Source organism: Colias philodice, chromosome 20, assembly GCF_061535455.1.
Source record: "Colias philodice isolate Cphi_HAF_F1 chromosome 20, ilColPhil1 Martin Lab GWU primary, whole genome shotgun sequence".
In the NCBI taxonomy this organism is placed as follows: Eukaryota; Metazoa; Arthropoda; class Insecta; order Lepidoptera; family Pieridae; genus Colias; species Colias philodice.
The window spans coordinates 1,807,884-1,827,280 of record NC_143105.1 but is presented as its reverse complement, the minus strand read 5'-3'; the positions used below and the strand labels follow the sequence as shown (position 1 = coordinate 1,827,280).

The 19,397-nt window shown below is 32.1% G+C and overlaps 1 protein-coding gene across 5 annotated transcripts in view; it reads right to left on the bottom strand.

Moving 5' to 3' along the window:
* Positions 1–18,978, bottom strand: part of bnl (fibroblast growth factor branchless) — a 189,922-nt gene extending 170,944 nt beyond the window's left edge. For 2 of the 5 annotated variants that reach the window (XM_089707879.1, XM_089707884.1), the window contains exons 1-2: positions 18,886–18,978; positions 17,998–18,235 (exon numbers count right to left, since the gene is read on the bottom strand). The gene's annotated coding sequence lies outside the window, so the exon portion shown is untranslated. Of the gene's footprint in view, positions 1–17,997; positions 18,236–18,796 lie in introns of all 5 variants that reach the window. The other 3 variants (XM_089707882.1, XM_089707880.1, XM_089707881.1) reach the window with 3 other exon arrangements.
* Between the last annotated feature and the right edge of the window lie 419 nt (positions 18,979–19,397).

Here is a 19,397-nt window from a genome sequence, read left to right as displayed (position 1 = left end):
CTGAGCTGATTTATGAGGTTTTTAATTCCATTTTATAAACGTTATTAATAATGATAAATTACAAGCTTTAATTAAAAAAATTTGCCCCGTAGTATTCGGATAAAATATAAGTATTTACTAAGATTACTTAAAAAAGGGAATAAACCTATTTCCTAAGAGTTTCCTGATTGTAAAATATTTAAGTGGTAAATTTATTAAGCTGCTTGAATGTAAAATGTTACGTTGTGCCACGTTTCTGTATTTTTTTACTAGGTATAATTAATTATTCTGTACTATTTGTAAAATAACAAAGTAATTAGATATTCCAAAACAACACATGTTGTGTCAACGCTCTAATGATCAATTCAAATGTCATTTGATAAAACAACAATATGTCAGGATGAATAATATTTAAGTAACGGGCTGATTTCAATCCTTGGCTAGAACTTATTCGTCGAATAATGTATAAAACTACCATTTTAAAAACGTATTCTAATTGCCCGTATTTGACAGTTTACGTGAAATTTTAATATTATCGTGTAATACCTACTTTATTGGACGGATTTATTGAAAAATCGGCCCTAAATAATCCCGGGTATTTTCTACATACTAGTATTATTCGGCAAGTTACAAAGATAATACAAATAATGTATATAAAAAACCCTAAGAAACCCTAACAACATACAACAACAACTTTAACTTATGAAATTATTGCAGTGTCACCGATCCCTGAAGTGTACAACTTTTTAATTTAATCTGTCCGTTTAATATATGTCTATAGGAGTCGGATACATACAAAATATATATGAAGCTAATAAAAGCGTGTTAAAAGTGGTATAAATTTACTAAAATAAGAGGTACACAAAAACACAAACACATTAAAATAATGATAATGTTCATCAGGGAATTATTTCTTTAGTAGATATCGGACTTATACTACTTTATTTTTACATATGAATATTCCGATCCTATTCAGTTATTAAAACAAGTAATACATACATTTATCACTTGAAAAAGCAATTCATAATTGTATATTCTATGTACCAGTATGAAATGTTAATATAGATCACATTTCACGAAATAAAAAAGCCAAAAAAAATTTCTCAAAGATAAATTACCCGTATTAAGTATATCACACATCCCAAAACCCCTTAACAAGGTCGTAGGGAACATAAAATATTCTCAAAATCGCAAACCACTTGAGATTAACAGCATCTTATCTGCAGATTAGTGGGACAGGCTATTTACGATCACGTTAAAAATACACAGGCGTCGGGATGAATCGACTGTACCATTGTTTTATTGATAAAACTTTCGCCAACTATTACGTTATTTGCAAGCCGAGATTAGTCAGATATCAGTGTGACAAAGAATTTTGATTATTGGATACTATGAGACATTTAAACCATTATTAAATCATTATTTAAACCATTATGCTATTTTTTATTTCATTGTAATCGGTTCAGTAGTATAAAGTATTTGTGTGAAAAAGAAACAAACATCCATCCTTCCATCCTCACAAACTTTCGCATTTATAATATTAGTAGGATTGAACAATAATAAACAATATAAATTATGTCACATTAAACCTTGTGTACCTGACCTCCTTTAAAGATCCCAGCACATAAATTACACCATAATATTATGATAGGCAAAGCGGATAGACCTAATAGAAATATTTGCGAATTAATTCGTTAAATGGGCATTTTATTAGGTGAATGTACGCAACATTATTTGGACTAATGCGAGTACGGATGTATTTTATGACAGGTTAATAACCACGGTGGGGATACGGAGCAAGCATTGATAGCAGATTTTCATTGGATTTTCAAGTGCCTAATTTATCTAATACTATGAGAGTTGATTGGAAATAAGAACTAAACTTCCTCTTATATTGAGCTGAAAAATTTGCCTTAAAATTTTTGCTTTTTGCTTGAGTAAATCTATATAGAGATGATGAATAAATATGCAGTTTAGATTCTGATTTCTTGAAAATTGTAGAGCATATAAAGTTTTATTTTCATTGTTTTCTTGTGAAAGCTAGAGCCGACACTATGTACATAATATAGAGTATGTACCCAAATTGATAGAGTCGGCAATACAAACGCAAAAACTCTCTACATTTTATAGAGTCCATTCATACAATCTCTAGCTAGAGTAACATTTACTGTTATCACACTACTGAATAAAAATAACGAGTTAGTAATAAATCAACACTGTCCAAAAAGTAGTTTAACAGACAGATAAGTATTTATGCGTTTTGATAACGTGTTATCAAATGCATTATTGCTTATCGATATGCTTACTATATTAATTGGTAAAATACAATTCATGAGACATTTCACAATTCGTTTGCACCCGTTTTAGCAAAGGTATGTAGTGTTTAGGTATGCATATAATATATCTATTATAGACACGAAGAAAATCTATGTCAAGTGGAGAGTAATATATATCTACTATAAGTATAGAATAAGTAAAAAAAATTGTAATTATATGTATATAAGTTATAACTTATAAGGTCCACTTTATTACTTTTAAGTGGACTTATAGATATAACTAGCAGTGCTCCGCTCCTGTTGGTCTTAGCGAGATGATATATTAGCATATAGCCTTCCTCGATAAATGGGCTATCTAAGACGAAAATAATTTTTCAAATCGGACCAGTAGTTACCGAGATTAGCGCGTTCAAACAAACAAACTCTTCAGCTTTATAATATTAGTAAGTATTAGTATGGATTACAATTTTGATGTGATCATTCTTTTTTTAATTGGAAAGGGTTATTAAAATTGAGTGTGAACTATCAAAATTGATTGAATAGTCCTTGAGGAATGCTTAGAACTTCAATTTTTCTTTATCTACATACCCCTTTCTTAGTCACTCTCAGTTTTAGTTATTGAAGTCAAACTTCTGTAGAGAGTTAAATTTCAAGGTCACGTGATGGCAATACCGTCACATCATGGAGTAATGCGACAATATAGGTATCTTTGAATCTTGCTAAAGAAGTTTCACTTCTGACACGTGCGCTCTTTTTATTATTCAAATTTTCGACAAGTACAGTTAATTGCATATATACATCAAACTGCAAACAGGTACGAGTACGACATAAGCAGAGCAACTGTTCCGGTTTTTTGTCATGATTTTCGACAGCTAGGTTCCACAAAAATTTAACTCGTTCAGCCGTTGACACTTGGCGCAATTTAAATAGCTTATGTATTGTTAATAATTTAATAAGACCTTGTAACTAAAGAACAGGAAAATTGGATTCCTTATAGATTAACTGTATATCTATTTACTAGCCATGCCCCGCGGTTTTACCCGCAGTGCTCTGCTCCTGTTGGTCTTAGCGTGATGATATTATAGCCTATAGCCTTCCTCGATAAATGGGCTATCTTACACCGAAAGAATTTTTCAAATCGGACCAGTAGTTCCTGAGATTAGCGCGTTCAATTTTTAACTGATGTTCCCAAAAATGATGGACAATTATTATAAATTTCTTGGAAGCTATTGGAAGTCAAACAGGAAGCTTATCTATCTTTATCTTGCAAATCAATCTCTTTATTATAATGGACAATAACCTCATCATTCATACCAGAGATTGTGGTTTATTTCAAATTCTTTTTAAATTAATTATATCTGTTTGTTATATAAATTATAGTAGCTGTCTATGCTTTCAAACAATAGTTTATTTTAATTTAGAGATATTATAGATTACTAGCTTTCCACCCGCGGCATCGCCCGCGCAGTCAAAGAAAAACCCGCATAGTTCCCGTTCCCGTGGGATTTCCGGGATAAAACCTATCCTATGTCCTTTCTCGGGTATCAAAATATCTCTATAACAAATTTCATGCAAATTGGTTCAGTAGTTAAGGCGTGATTGAGTAACAGACAGACAGACAGAGTAACTTTCGCATTTATAATATTAGTATGGATGTATTTTAACATATGGTTATCAAAATCAATTCAGCAGTTAATCTATCATCATAAAACTTTACAGGTAACAAAAAAACACAACTGTGCTGACTGCTAAAGTACCTATATTGATATTATTATCTTAACGTGTATGTATTTCATTTAAAAAATTAAAACTAGCCTAGGTAGGTATATTATAATATCAGTTTATAACTTACCATTATCCTGTAAAATAAATAATTTTTCCATTCATCCACTAATTCAAAATCGCTCTAAAGTTCATGAATTTTCGTATAATCGAAAACAAACACAAAACAATACGACTATTATACAGTAGGCAGCGTATTATCAAAGAAATAGCTATTTAATATTAATAGATACAGTACACGTGCTATATTTCAGATTTTAAGATAAGTCATTGCCCTCAACTGAACTAGGCATTAAGGCTATGTGCAACGAATTGGTTGTTTAAAGTTTGGGGCTCTATTGGGGCCCCTATGTTCCTATATATGGTGGGAGAACCATGAAAATTTTATTATTATATAACTTAACCACCCTTTATGGTTACAAGAACTTACAGTTAATATGTTTTTGTACTTAATGTGTATGATAATAATCAATTTCAAAACGGCTCATGAAACAACTTAGAAAACATCTCTATTACGTTTGATATGCTATGTTTTATGAAAAACTATATATTATTCTACTTCTTACCTTGTCGTAGTTTTTTTTATACATGACACAAAACGTTTTGCCCATTTTTGATTAAATTTGCCTCACACATAGGTACTTTATCGAATTTTGAACAACGCAGGACAACTTATAAACATTTTTAAGATCTATATCGAATGTTGTGTATCAATCAAAAAAAAAACACGGACACAAGCCTCATTAATATTGGTAAAAAAATATCGGGGCCCTTGAATTTGGGGCCCCAAATAATCTTCCACATTCTAGTTAGTGCTTAGTATTTATGCTTTATCATCATAGGTTCAAAGAATAAAGGCCTCAATAGTTACTATAATTGCTCAAGACTGAATGACCAGTTTTTTCGTTACGAATCATTTACAACTCAATTCCGGTTCTTTTTACTAGACTTTAATAGTTAATTCTAAGAAGTTTGTGTACAGAAATAATGTTATATACAATCGACCATTCACTACTATTAAATTAAATTATACTTTGCTGTTTAAGTGACGATTTAAAATAGTTTCTTTATATCTTTTCTATACCAAGTCGTAATATGCAATTTTGTGAATATTTATTTAAGGTGGATGTTCCGCCCGTCGCTACCAGCTCGCTTTGCACGTGTAAGAAATATTTGTACGACAATGTAAATACATAGATAGTCCCTGATTAATTTTTAAACAAAAATCGATATGCATGTCATAATTACAATTATTGTAATTATATGACATGCATAGCGATTGTTTTTTTTCCCTTATAAAATTCAAATCCTACCCATAGGTTGCCTGGTAGAAATCGCTCAGTAGAGACAAGGCCGCCTTTTTGGCTTTACGTTATATTGTCTTTTTATTTTTGTTATACTGTCTGTATTTATTTGGTGCTAAATAAAGTGTATTTATTATTATTATAATTCACAAGGGGTCGCCTGGTAGGCTGGTAGAGATCAGTAAGTGACTTATCACTTCAGAGTGATCTCTATACCAGGCGCTCTACTACCGCTGACATATACAGCTGTATGAGGATTGTTAGTTTCTTTTCCGTTTTATAAAAGTATGTTTAATAAAAGTGTAAAATAAATGATCAAAGCTTTCAAGACCTCTATTTATTTTTATTTTCTTATATTAACCAAGACGCCATTAAACACAAATAAATTGCTTTCACAAAATAGTTATCATTAAACACTATGTCACAGTTCTACTTATTAAATGTCACATTCAAACACCATAAAACTAAGTTGAAAACTTAACTGTCATCGTGTAACTTTCCAATGAAAATCACTTATCCAAGTTATCTTATGCATTCTACAACTTAAGCTTGTTTATTCGCTTAACGATAGAAATTAATCTTGAATTAGCATTTTTCCTCCATTTCTGTGTTTTGATTGTTGTATAGATAGTTGGAACTCGTGGCGTTGCTTGCGTTTAATGGTAATTTAACTTTAAATGCAGTAATATTAGGCTGTAGTTTTACTATTTAAGAAATATAATGTATTTCGATTATTTACTCATTGAAGAATGAACATTGTATGTATAAAGTCTTGTGAACTCGGTTCTAATGAAAAAAAATGATATCTTTTAAATTTTAAATCGACTATACTAAATAATAGCAGAAATGTTTTAAACGGTAATACTTATAAAATGTTTACTTTCGGAGAGCAGAGCTTCAAACGACAATATATTACATCTATACAAGGAAGTTCATCGCCTTATACAAAGTTAGTTTTAAAGCGAAGAGAAGGCACCATTTTGTCTCTATTAAAATAAAATGCAACAAACTCAGAGCAACTCCATATATTTATTACCATTTAACGGTGTGACATACAAACTTTTTACATAAAACTCCGGTTTTCTCACGAAATATATTATCTGTGCATATTCATAATTTACTCAAGGGCGTGCCAGATGCAGTTTGATAAAAAAATTAAACTTTCCACTACTTTCTAATATAATTTTATGAACTTTTCCTTTGTAGGTGGTATTTTGTATATCAAGTAGCGATAACCTTAGGGCTATTTATTTTTATTGCCTCTTTTATTGTACCTATATTACATACAGTAGGTATTATAAATATATGTAAACATGCTCGCTACATTGTAGAGAATTTAGAAGTATAATTTTTTTGTATTAAAAGAGATTATTTTCTATCTAATTTAGACACATCCCATCCCTACTTAATATTATAAATGCGAACTCTGTCTGTCTGTCTGTCTGTTACGCTTTCCCGCTTAAACCTCTCAACCGATTTTGATGAAATTTGGCACAGACAATCTTTAGACCCTGAGAAAGAACATAGGCTACCTTTTATCAAAACACCACGCGGGCGAAGCCGCGGGCGGAAGCTAGTAGTATATATATGGTTTAGTGGTTATAATAGTACGGTTTAAACTTTAAATTAAAATATTTTTTATTCTTACATCTGACATTTATCACCATGTCTTTCGTCCTGATTGATTGTGTGATTTAGATAGCACACATGTGTTTGCATACACCTGTGTCCTATAAAATTGATCAGTTACCTAGCCTATGTCTTTATAGCTACTAATAATACTTGTACAAGGAAAGGTGTAAATTGTTTGTTACTTAATTTTAAAAACTACTTAACAGATACTAAAAATTCTATTAAAATCAGTCTAGTAAAATCTTAAACAAATATGTAATCCTCGATTTGTATTCGACAATTAGTCGATTTGTATTACAAACGCTATCTTGAAATCAAACTTTTAGAAAGTACTCTACATTCTACAGTTATTATAAACTAGCGGTTCGCCCCGGCTTCGCCCGTGGTATATAGATATTTACGTTTTCTCTATATTAAAACCATCCTCGTACTTCAAGGAATATAATAAAAAAAGAATTATCGAAATCGGTTCAGTCGTTCTCGAGTTATGCGCTTACCAACACATTTTGCGATTCATTTTTATATATGTATAAACTAGCGACCCGCCCCGGCTTCGTACGGGTGCAATGCTGATACTAAATACACTACAGAAAAACTGTGAACGTTAAAAACATAGCGGCCCGCGGGCGGCCGGCCGGTACCGCCGCAAACGCTACGTCCCGCAATTTTTAAATCTGTAATATCTTCTATCTATCTAGAAAATATTCACTTAAATCATACGGTGTAAAGGGCCATATAGATCTATATTAAATAAACAATGTATTCAAGGTATTTAATTGGTTAAGGATTAATGCTGTATTGGTTAAAATCGCATCGAAAATTAACCAATATTTGTCGTAAAAAGTAAATGACAAAAAAAAGTTATTTTGGGTTATCCATAAGAGATAGACATATACCATCGCGGACTTTTCTATAGACCTTTTCAATGTCTATAATACTTAGTACATTATTTTGATAAAACTCGTAGGGTTCAGCCTGCAGCTGCGTTTGCAGTGTAAGCGGAAAAAATGTAATTTTTTACGACATCACATCAGAAAACTAAAAAATAACAGTATTTCTCTGCTATTTAATGGATGTTATTATACATATAAACCTTCCTCTTGAATCACTCTATCTATTAAAAAAAACCGCATCAAAATCCGTTGCGTAGTTTCAAAGATTTAAGCGTACAAAGGGAAAGCGACTTTGTTTTGTGGTTTTATACTATGTAGTGATAGTGATATAAGAAGAAGAAGATTATAAATTATTGAAGGAAAGTAATTGTCAATCTTTTTAAATCCACAAATGTATGAAATTAGTAACATACACGGACACCAATAATAGTACAAAGTTTAAAAATAATTTTAAACAACACATTAAAAAAACCTGGTTAACATTACTAAATATAGTCACTATGACAGTCATGTCATACTTTTTGTATATTTTTAACGTTTCAATGGCTTGTTCCTACTACTACTAAATAGGTAAATGACCGGTCGATATTTTTGTCAAAATAACTAACTTATAAGAAAACACGTGGTACCTATACATTAAAAATTGTAAAGAAAACAAAAACCAAGTCACGTCTATTTTTAAAACAATTTTAGTTGCATTTTAAAATTTACTTTAAAAATCACTATCGAGTTTAGTATTAACGATAAGAGATAACCTAGATATTACATAAGCTTGATAAAAATATCTACAACAAGGAAACCTATCCCTTGTACTAAATTCGTTTCAAATAACTATTTCAGGGGCCGTATCACCTCTTATTTCCAGACAGATTACGCCGTGAATTGACTGGCAAAAATATTATCTCCAGCCATGGTTAATTTATGTTATATGAATTTGCCAGTCAGTTCAATTCACGGCGTAAACTGACTGGGAATAAGAGTTCATAATACGAGCCTTCGCGTTCTAAAACATGGCGTACGTGCATACAAACGAGGTAACACCAAATATTAACATTTAGATATTAAAAAGATGTAATCTTACAACAATTTCAGTAACCCGTACACTTCCGCTATATTTCGGTACAGATAACACAAATGGGACGATAGATAAGATATATACTTTAGTGATATCGTACGTTGTATACTTTCTACGGTTATCAGAACAAAATCAGTGTCAGATAGATAGACGGCGATACGAAATGATACCGCGTTGAATTATATCGAGACGGTGCAATTTTAATTTGCGAGTTCTTTAAAATCCTATTTATTATATAACTGAAACGTTTATGCAATAAGATTTCTTCTAGAAGCACTTTTGAATTGTCAGATTAACTATTTACCAACGGTTCGGAAAGCAGTTTCTACAGAGAAGAACCGGCAAGATTCTTTACAATAACAATGTAAAATGTAATTTCTATATGAGAAACAGTTAAAATTACATAACAGCATAAACCTGAAAGAATTTCTTCCATGACGCCATCATATTCATATTTTCAAATTTCCCGCGCACAAATCCATCGACAATTTGTAAACTTTTGAAATTACGAGTGCGTCTAGGAAACGCAGGAAGCGGCCAGACGCCAGAAATTCAACCAGACAATACGATATTTCGCTAAATTTAACCTCGAGGTCGTTGTTTTCTAAAACATAATAGAAGCAATTACCTGTTATTTAGGTATTCACGTGGTATGCGCAACGTCATTATTTACTCTGAGAGAGTGTTTTCTGTACACAAGAAATTATTTTAAACGTTAGCAAATACTATTAGATAAAAACACTTCAATCATGATAAAAAGTACGTGTACAGAAACTTGATATATTTTTTGAATCTATTTATATACCAATTGAACGTAAAACTTATTTTTAATCTGCATAGAGTGACCTTGTTACATTTATGAATGAAAAAAGCGGAATTAAATTGCGTAATGCCCCGTGATAGTAATGCATGCAGGTCAAACTTATAATATATGCAAATTGCAACGCTCAGTTCTTTTCAATGGCAACCCAGTCACAAAATAGCTAACGATGTATCTAAAACATGCGTACGTGACCAAGCATAGGTTGAAGTGACGTAGATTTTATTCAGTAATTTCGACATAATGTAAATTCAACAGATAAACTACTAGTTTTTTGTTTGTGATAACGTTTGTCTGTGGAACTTGTATTGCCGCTTTTGATATGATGAAAAAATGTATGCGAATTATAAATTAAGTAATTTATCTCGATGGCAGATTTTATAATGTAGTTATAATTCGATGATAATTAGTAATTACCTTGTTGAACCTAACGTTTTTTTACGGATCAATGTGTGCAGATAAACTCTACAATCTGAATATTTTTATGAAAATTTATCGTAGTTAAAAAAAACTAAAACTCAAGCTTTCGGTAACCTCATAAAATTATAGTACTAATTTCTTTGATTGCGAGCAAAGTTTCAATTAAATGTATCCTTTTTATATGGATCATAGAGTCTAAAGGGAACAAATATTCAGGAGAAGCTTGCGTGTTAAAAGCAAGAAAAACTAATCGTAGTGCATTTCGATCTCTTATCAGTGCGTCATACAGCGTGAAAAATGATAACAATTACAGTGACAGTCACATAACTGCAAATGTCGTTGAACTGTCTCAGGGCCGAATTGTTAAAACTCTAACAAATAGATAGGACTGGGTAAATATTCATTGTTATTACGCGATTTAACGTTGACGGCACTGCGTTTGATGTTCTGCTGCTTGCAAAATAATTTTATCCAATTCAATAAATTCAAGTACTAGCGGTCCGCCCCGGCTTCGCCCGTGGTACATGTTTACGTTTTCTCTACATAAGAACCATCCTCGTACTTCAAGGAATATAATAAAAAAAGAATTATCGAAATCGGTTCAGCCGTTCTCGAGTTATGCGCTTACCAACACATTTTGCGATTCATTTTTATATTATAGATGTATTATATGCCATTATGTATTATAACTGGCTCTAATTGTTATCTCTATGGATTAACCCAAGCAAATCACATAAAAAGAGTTTCTGAAAGAAGTTAAATAAAAAAATGTTTCAGTTTGAGTATGAAAATGAAAAGATCACGCGTATATCTGTAAGTTTGTGTCAAATTTTTATTTCAACAGAAAATCTTCAATCTAGGTGACGGGGTAATTAACCTCAAATAGGCCTTAGTGCTTATTTTTAGTATATATTTTATTTGTTATTTTTAAATATCTTAGGGCCGATTTTTCAATGCTTGGATAAAACTTATCCGTCCAATAAAGTATTACACAATAATATTAAAATGTCACGTAAACTGTCAAATACAGGCAATTAGAATACGTTTTTAAATGGTAGTTTTATAGATTATTCGACGAATAAGTTTTAACCAAGAGTTGAAAAATCAGCCCTTAAAGTACTAACACGTTAAGTATTAGTAACACAAATGAAATCCCATATTTTGATCTAGAATCGATATCTATATCTATTATCTATACTAATATTATAAATAGGAAACCTTTGTATTTTTGTATGTTTGTATTGAATAGGCTCAAAAACTACTGGACCGATTTCAAAATTTCTCTTACCATTTCTTCCGAATCCGTATACTTATACGCTATATTTTATGTACCACGTACCATATGTACCACGGGCGAAGCCGGGGCGGACCGCTAGTACAATATAAACTAGATCAGAATAATTAGAATAGAGGAAGAAATATTGATTTAATTATTTCAATTATTTCCCTTTAAAACAAAATATGAAGAAAAAATAGTCAAGTTCATATAATGTAAGTCACATGTATATCTCAGTACAGTAACTAATATAAAATGTAAATTTATTTCGAAAGATAGCCTAGTCATTATACATATTTTATTACTATTTTACTATGGCAAGCATGCAACTTATTTATTTGGCATGGCAACTACGGTATAACCTATATTGTCTATTTGCTCGTTTGTTTCAATAAAATAACTTTGATTAATTTAATCTTTTGTCATTATAAAGCAAATAAGAAGTTGATTTAATATCAATTATTCTTTATACACAACACATTTTGTTTTGGTAGTAGATACTTTTTTATAATTCCAATATTACTCCCATTTCTAGATGAAAATATGAACCAAAATATGTTCAAAATATGCCAATAATATTTCTAGGTGCTCTTAGGATTTTTCCCAGATGACCTTAAGACAAACCGTAGAATATGATATACCTTCGTTGACATTTTTCGAGAAGATTAATAATTATTGTCATTTTTACAATGATATTTTATGTATAGATACGTTATATACTTACAATGGTTAGGGAGCCAGGTGCAAATTTGGTTAACTATTTCCTCTCAAGAGATAATTCGTCAGACGCATGAGAGTATAGTATTATAAAGCCTCGTGAACGTCAGCTGGCGCTCGGTTGGGGGGGTGAGCGGTTGTAGCCTCCCACGCACATAGGAAAAAAAATACATTCATTCATTCATTTCCTCTCAGCTAAAAATTTGTCAAATTGTAGCTAACCCAATATCTCAACGAAAAAAAATAGTCAGCTGGTTACAACATGGTGTATTATACGTCAGCTGGTGTCTCGAACATGAAAGTTAAATTTAAAGAAAAATTTATTTTCCGTTATTTCCTCTCAAACAAAAATTTACCTGATGATAGCTTATATGTAACTGTGGATAAATATATATGTCAGCTGGCTGTATCTTGGTGGAAAAACCGTCAGCTGATACGGGAGGCTACAACCGCTCTTCCCCCCAACCGAGCTCCAGCTGACGTTCACGAGGCTTCATAATACTATACTTTGATGCATTTTACTAATTACCGCTTGAGAGGAACTTGGTCATAAAATCTGCTGCTGGCTCCCGGACCACAATATATCCAAAAAAAATGCTTCATATGCAGTGTCAGGCACACACAAATACAATTTTCATTTTACTTAATTTATTACATTGACAGACTGTATAAGAGAGATGGCTCTAATAAAATGATATAAACAAAAAAGACAAAGATAGTTTGTCACTTCCGCGCAGGTGTAAGCAAAAGTCATAAGAATTCGCCAATTAAATATAAATAAACAAATAGTTGCCATGGTAATTGGCATAGACTAACGACACAGAAGGTTCAATGTTATAGAATATAGATGTTAGGTTTCCTGCACAAGTAAATAAATGTGACAATTTCATTTACTATTTTATGATTATTATGATGTCGTATTACAATGAAAAAAAAAATTTTTTTTGGAGATATAACTGTATTAAGTATTTATTACTAGCTGTGGTGTTCGTTTTCGGTCATCATCATTTCACCCGATAAACACCCACTGCTGAGCATACTGCATAATCCTCCTTATAGAACTCCATAAGGACCGATCTTACGCTATTCGTTTCAAGGCAGTTCCCGAAACCCGTACAAGGTCATCACTCCAACTTGTAGGATAATTATAAATTATAATAATAGTGGTGCCTAGATGAAAAAAAGGATGAAATAAAAGAAAGGATGAAGTATAAGCCTTTTTTATCTAAAACACAAATAAAATTTATGTTCAATAGCTATTTACAGAAAAGCAAATAGCATTTTTCGTCAGTAGCGATAATCTTTTCTTTAATGTTTACGTATATTCAACATCATTTTATTTTTATTTATCATTTAACATTTTATTATTGCAAACAAACATTTTTGCCATCACGATTTCATTGTATATAATAAATAGCTATATTTGTTAATTATATGCACTGGATGTAAACTGTGGATTTAAATATAAAAATAATCAAGTATTTACCCAAATCGAAATTAATAAAATAACCGTTCTATTTTCAATAATCGTATCTACATGATAATCTTTGAACACAGTGTACGCTAGCTTTGTCACACTAGTGATTGAAGCAATGTTTTATCCCTTTCATTATTTCAATACACGTGTCAAGCAAGTGTCATTCATAAAGAATTGTAAATTGTTATTTTTACTCTTAAACTGTAATAATTTAATATATTTTGCTGTGATATGATATTCCTTTATCTTTTTTTATTTTTTTGCACGAATACGTGCACTTTCTGAACACACAGGAAGGCATTTTCGACAACTTTAATGTACCTATCGGCATATACGCTCACTGGGACCGGTGACAATCTGACTGATTGCATTGGTCCCAAATAGGACCAATTCACGGAATCAGTTTTGGTGCGTTGATGACGTATCTACCTCTTGTTTCTATATATAATATCATTGCATTTTTATGGCAACTAAACTTGCATAAGACATAGATACGTCTCACTCATACGTACGACCTAAGTAACGTACTTGAAAGTCTAAATTAATGCGATTATAGAGTTAACAATCGATTATTAGTTTTTTCATATCGTTATATTGAAATACCAATTACGAATCCCGATTTTGGCAATCGATAAACGGGAATTCTGTAAAAGGCACGGAATGGCTTGCCTTAAATATTTACTGTGAAGGGATAAAAAATTGACGAAGTAATCCGTCTAATTGACAATTTATTTTGAAGATAATTTATTAATTACTAGGTAGCGGTTTTACCCGTATGGCTCCGCTCCTGTTGGTCTTAGCGTGATGATATATTATAGCCAAAGAATTTTTCAAATCGGACCAGTACATGCCAGTACCTAGTTCCTGAGATTAGCGCGTTCAAACCAACAAACAAATAAACTCTTCGGCGTTATAATATTAGTATATATTTAACCTTCGTTTTCGCTTGCTAAGTGAATTTGGAAATCACCAGAAATCACGAACAGGGGGGTTAGTGGTTACCATGATGTCTTAAAGCCGCATTCATTCCAATGTGGAAAAAATATAGGTCGTCTAGCGCCATCACTTTCACACACTGGAAATAATACTGCTTTAAGACAACATGGTAACAAAACTGTAAGCCAAACTGGCTATAAATTAATCATACTATGAGTCTGATAGAGCTATATTTTTTATGTAGTTTGGTAGAGCTATACTTTTTAATAAACAATAAATTCTAAATACTTTCCTACCATTAAAATATAAAAAAAATTAATATATTAGATTTGATTTCATTAGGCGCAGTTCCCGAGAGAGAGACATGTACTCTTCCTGCAGACATGGGATATAAGCAACTTCCCTACTGATATTTTTGTTCAAAAAACAAGAAACAAACTCCAATCATTAAAAATTATGACTTGAAATTATATTTAAATGTCTTTCAAGCGAAACATCGTGTAGTTAATTAAGAAATCAATGTTGGTTTTTGTCGGTATGAAAATATTTTCTCAGAATCGGTTTTATGTGAAATTTCTCTTAAAGTTTGGGATTTATGGTAATAACTTGTTTATTTGACCTTCAATAAAAGAAATATACTTAGACCGTATTCATTACATATGTTTACAAAACGTACATCTATATAAATATGCATCTATAATATAAAAATGAATCATAAAATGTATTGGTAAGCGCATAACTCGAGAACAGCTGAACCGATTTCGTTAATTTTATTTTATAATATTCCTTGAAGTACGAGGATGGTTCTTATGGAGAGAAAACGTTAAAATGTACCACGGGTGAAGCTGGGGCGGACCGTTAGTTTCTTATAATTTTCATCATATTTACGTTTTATAAAAATATCTTCAAGTCTACAGAAGAATAAACAGACTATATTATTGACAAATACATAAATAATATACCTAGTCTTATTACAGTTTATTCCTATCCATTTATATTGCCATGCTAATTCACAAAATTGGTCCAATCATTTAGAAAATGATATCAAATAGACGCAGAAACTACCAATATACTACTATATAATATGTAGAGACACCTATTTCTACAATTGGCATAACTACATTAATTATAATTTCACAAGAACATTGGCATAAATATCACAAAGTAACACTGTTAATGTTAAAAAAATAAAAAAAAACAAACCAGACCTTGGTACTTACTCCTCAAAAATATACTCACCAAAAAAATAAGATAAAAAAGCTAATTTTTTTATTAAAAATTGTTCGACTCGTGAAATTATTATACTATCATTGATCCTTGATAAGTGTACAAAGTTTGAATTAAATCTGTCCGTTTAAAGTGGGTCAAAACGTAAAAGAGTCGGTCACATACAAACATAGGTGAATCATAAGCGTGTTACCGCCTCCTTGGTAAAGTGGTTGACGCGTGAGCGTAGCACCGAGGGGTCCTGGGTTCGATTCCCGGTGGAGACGAAGAAAAAAAAATGTCTCGGTCTGGCAGGACACAGAACGCTGATCACCTACTTGTCCCTAAAGAAAAACGATCAGTGAAACAGATGTATAATGCATCTGCCCCTTACCCCACTAAGGACAAGGGACTTCACTTTCTTAAGCGTGTTAAAAGACCTTAAATAACATCGTATATACATATTATGTATTCGAATAACTGACGTTATCGTCTTTTGAAAGTAAAATGAAAGACAATGAGTTATTAACAAGTGTTAAATGGTATCCTTTAGAGAAAGCGATACAATTGTGCCTTGTGTTTAATTACGACTGTGTTAAAATATTCCTAAGTTCATGTTTGATGTCAAGTTGCACAGCCGATTATGGGATCGGAAAATACTAACGTAAATTGAAATAGATATGTATATTAAAATTCTTAGACTCTCTATGTGCGTAGAATATCCTATCATAAAAAAGTACCTACTACATACCTACCTCCAATATTTGGTAAATGATATATTTATGAGGACAATTACTTTAATCAAAAAGAATAACGCTTATCTTAATATATATAAATCTCGTGTCACAATGTTTGTCCTCAATGGACTCCTAAACCACGTAACCGATTATAATAAAATTCGCACACCATGTGCAGTTCGATCCAACTTGAGAGATAGGATAGTTTAGACATGTAGGTACCACGGGCGAAGCCGGGGCGGAAAGCTAGTATACAATAAATTTTAAGAAGTCACATTTTTTTACATTAGTCATAAAATACTAAATCTAATTAAAAACAATCATGAAAGAATAAACGAGTAACCTACATAAACCTATATAAAGTACACAAGTCTAAAATCTATTAAAAAACTAAATTATTATTAGTTAAATTTAAGTGGCTCTACATTGAAAAAACTGCGTCAGTAAATACCTACGCTCTATTTTATTTTTAATGTCTTTATGATACAACAAATAGCTATAAAATAGTATTTAAAAATCAATACGAATAAGGAAAATGTCTTCATCGGCTTAACATAAGCCTATAATAAAATATGCACATTTCTAAGGCCATATTAAAATTAAACTAATGTGCTTAACGCATTCTACCGTGAAAACTGTATTGCACATAAAATTGTACAGTTACTTCTGTCATTATAAAAAATAATAAAATAAAAATATTAAAACTATAATAAATATCATATTTTATGAACCTTGTGAAATAGATAGAGTTATTAAAATAAAATTTAAACAATTTTGTAGAGAACATGCAGTTAAATATTCTAAAGTTTTATGCCGAATGAATTTGCCTTTGAAATCTTGAAAGTGAAAGTAATTGACTTAACGGAATAAACCGTATTTTATCACTAACGTTGGGATATATCTATATGCTCAATATATTAGATATATTAGGTGTATATGACCATCGCAATACAAAAATCACGACACCAACTACGCTTTTTTCTTGGTCATTTAAATTGCCATACATATTTCCACTTATTTATTCTTCAAACATCGTAGGTATTGTTTAAAAAATTATTTACGAAATTTTCACTCTACCTCTTTAACTCTAGATACATCTTTAATGTAATCACAAACAATAATCTATGAAATATACTTGTTAGACTTATTATATGACCCTCATAAAATAAATGATGAATAGGCGTTGATAAGGAAAATATACGACGATAACATAATTTGCAGAAACCATTACGTAGGTCAAGATCTCAAGAAACGAATTCAATACGAAAGTTCCTACAGAAGAAAAATAAATCCACTTATGTCATGCGTAACGCATAGGCCAACGTCTAATTTTAACTGACAAATTAGAACATAGCAAAACAGACTGTATTATATGCACGCAAAAACGAAAATAGCATCTTCGAATTGACATTAACATTAGCCGATGACCGGCGAGTAATTAATTAAGAATAATGAGCCAAAACTTACGTATATCGCTGAGGTTGGAGCCACGAGGTTAGATGCACTTTCGAAATACCGTTCACACTAGATATTTTTCAAAACCGCGTTCACCAATAGGTAGCGTGTCACTTTCCTACCGTTTCCACCTGGATCGGATCACTTGTGGTTATTGTAATTCTAACTCAGAACTAAACACTGATACAGTACACTGCTGTAAAACATCACATCGGGAAGGTAATAGATATTAGTAGCATTTCCCTGAGAGCTGCAAATAAAGCACAAATGTACACCACTGACACCACCACAAAATGTCACAGAGTAAAGCCACAGAGCGATTCGGATCGAGGCCAATAAAATAACTAAGTAAATATCTCCAATGACAGAAAATTTGAAGAATCTACAGAGCACGCGATAACGCTCAAAGGCCCTCAAATATTTGCCCAAATAATTAATCTTTAGAATGGTGAGATTTAGGCACGACTCCGGCGCACAAGTGGTTATCGGCGCGCGAAAGGAAATTTTGTTAAACAATTATCTGATTACTGTTGTCAAGCGAATTGCAAAGGAACTTTTTTCGGCGAAACTTTTTGCTTGGAGTGTTTCGTAAGCGGCCACCGGGTACGAGTCGTTAAACTGAAATCGGTCCAAATCAGCTTTAGCGTGCCGTTCGCCGCGTGGAAACGGAACATCTAGAGCTAACACACGAAATTTCCACCGCACAAAACACATTTCCACGCGGCCTGCATTGTTATGCAACTGCAGAAAACCCGGAGCGTCGCCGAAAGGTCCGCGTCCAACTTGGGAAAACTGCCGGAAAAACTCTAACCTCAAAAGTTGGTCGAGCTAAAACTTTTGGCGCACTGTGGTGTTTTTTGCTCTGTGATATTTTGTGAACGTTTGCACTAGTTAGGTTACCGGAGCGGTTTATCGGGTGCGTTTTCGGTTGCGCGCTGTCGCGTGCCGTAGCGGCATGACATGACCGGCCCGAACGAAGTCTCGCGCGGCACTGACTATCTGAGGCCAGTCTACAATCACACCTAGCTCCCATTCCCGATACAGTCTTGGAGACTTCAAAAGCTCGCTCGCGTTTAGCGCGAAGTGCCGAATAGTTAAGACTTCCTGAACTTTGCATTTTTTCTTCACGCAGCGCGCCCATTTCTCGCTGTCTCTATCAAAATTGTACGATTCATTTTCAACATTTTAAACGATCGCTCTCATTAATAATATCTAGTTTGGTGTCCAAATTAAAGATCATTCAACATAGTAATAATGAAGATGGATGCGTCAACATTTTAACAAATTAATATTTTTAGTGTCTCTACATAATGATGGGAAAATATCAAAATAAGAATTCGAGCCAAGAATTTTAAAAACAGATGTGATTTCATTAATTTATAATCTGATTAATATATTATATCCAGTTTTAT